Source organism: Aphelocoma coerulescens (assembly GCF_041296385.1).
Source record: "Aphelocoma coerulescens isolate FSJ_1873_10779 chromosome Z unlocalized genomic scaffold, UR_Acoe_1.0 ChrZ, whole genome shotgun sequence".
NCBI classification, from domain to species: domain Eukaryota; kingdom Metazoa; phylum Chordata; class Aves; order Passeriformes; family Corvidae; genus Aphelocoma; species Aphelocoma coerulescens.
In genome coordinates, this window is record NW_027184085.1 from 27,879,169 (window position 1) to 27,881,460 (window position 2,292).

The window sequence follows — 2,292 nt, forward strand, 5'->3', positions numbered from 1 at the left end:
ACATACACGTGAAGTCTATCTGACAGCTGTCAGTTAAAAGTTAGACCAAGTCACATCTTGTTTCAACAGATTGCTGCTGTGCATGTGGTGCTCAGCACAAGTGCAGACATCAAGCAGTAACTGCTCATAATTCTCAGCCTCGGAAAAAAGAGATGTAAGGAAATCCTCCTTCACAGGATCCACAAAATACAGTGAGCCACAGTCTGTGCCTGATTCCACAGAGGTTAGAGCATCATAAAATAACTTGGGTTGGACCTCAGCAGCCTTGCTCAGAACAGGGTTAGCTATGTGATCAGACCAGGAGACCAGGCTGCTGAGGGCTTTTATCCTGCCAGGTCTTGAAAACCTCCAAGGATGGAGGTTCACTGAACCTCTGCTCCACTGCTGGACTCACCTTGCAGGGGAAAAGGTTCCTCTTTACACTCAGTCTGAACTGCTCCCCATATCCTCTTTCAGTGTATACCCATTATCTCTCCCCCTTCCTCGCTGTGCTTTCTTGATTACCTACTCGTGGTTGGTGGGGGGCTGCCTTCAGATCATGCACCCCAGAAGGCATCCCGTTCCAGGCTAAGTAAGCACAGCTCACTTGGCCTCCTTGCAAGAAGTGCTCCAGCCCTTGGCCATCTTGATGGTCTGCTGCAAAAGCTGCTCTTTTTCACTCTTTTTCATCATTCTTGCATTGGGGGAGAAGGGGGGGAAAAAGTGGATGCAGTATTTAAGCGCATCTAACAAAGCACTGAACAGAAGACAATGGCAATTTTTGTCAACCTACCGGCTTCACTGTAGCTTATAAAGCCCTCATTTGTCCTTTTGACTTTTCTGTCAGGGTACACTGCTGACTTATGCCCTAGTTGCTGTCTTCCAGTGTCCCTGCATCTCTACAGATGAACTGGCAGAACTCATTGAGAGGGCTTTAAACTAGGTTTGAAGGGGGAAGGGGATGTAGCAGGGCTGTCTGGAAGCAGAGGGTGGCAAGCCTGAGTTAGGGGTGAAATCAGTAGCCCAGCTGAGGTGAATGTATACTAATGCACGCAGCATGGGTAACAACCAAGAAGAGCTGGAGACTATGGTATTACAACAAAGCTATGAAGTGATTGCCATCACAGAAACATGGTGGGATGAGTCAAATAGCTGGAGCACTGCACTGGATGGCTACAAGCTCTTCAGAAGAGACAGAAAAGGGAGAAGAGGTGGAGGGGTGGCCCTTTATATTAGGCAGATTTTGGATGTCATAGGTATTGAAACTAATGACAATGAAGTTGAATGTTTATGGGTAAGAATTAAGGGGAAGGCCAACAAGGCTGACATCCTACTGGGCGTCAGTTATCGACCACCCAACCAGGATGAAGAGGTGGACAGCTTATTCTATAAGCAACTGGAGAATGTTTCGGGATCATCAACCCTTGTTCTTGAAGGCGACTTCAACCTACCAGACACATGCTGGGAACTTCATACAGCAGAAAAATGGCAGTCTAGAAAGTTTTTAGAGCTTTTTGTCACAACTGTTGGGTGAGCCCACCAGGGGAGGAACTATGTTAGACCTGTTGTTCACAAATAGAGATGGACGGGTGGGTGATGTGGAGGTCGGAAGCCGCTTGGGGCACAGTGATCATGAAATTATAGAATTTTCAGTAATTGGTGAAATCAGGAGGAATACCAATAAGATCTTTACACTGGACTTCTGGAGGGCAGACTTTGGCCTGTTTAAGAGACTTATTCAGAGAGTTCCTTGGGAAACAGCCCTTGAAAACAAAGGAGTTCAGGAGAGATGGGTGTGCTTCAAAACAGAGATCTTGAGGGCACAGGAACAGACTGTCCCTGTGGGCTGAAAGATGAGTCAACAAGGCAAATGTCCAGCCTGGATGAGTAACGAGGTTTTGAAGGAACTTAGAAATAAAAAGAAGATGTATCATCTCTTGAAGGAGGGTCTGGGTTCTCAGGAAGCGTTTAAGGGGGCTGATAGGGCACGCAGAAAAAAAATTAGGGAGGCCAAAGCCCAGTTCGAACTTAAATTGGAAACTTCTGTTAAAAGTAATAAAAACAGTTTTTACAAATATATTAATGGTAAAAGGAAAGGTAAGACTGACCTTTGTTCCTTATTGCGTGAGGCAGGTAACCCAGTAACTAAAGATGAGGAGAAGGCAGAAGTGCTTAATGCCTTTTTTGCCTCAGTCTTTAGTGGGAAGACAGCTTGTTCTCAAGACAACTGCCCTCAGGGGTTGACAGATGGTGTCAGAGAGCAGAATGGTCCTCTTGTCATCCAAGAAGAGGCAGTCAGAGAACTGCTGAGAC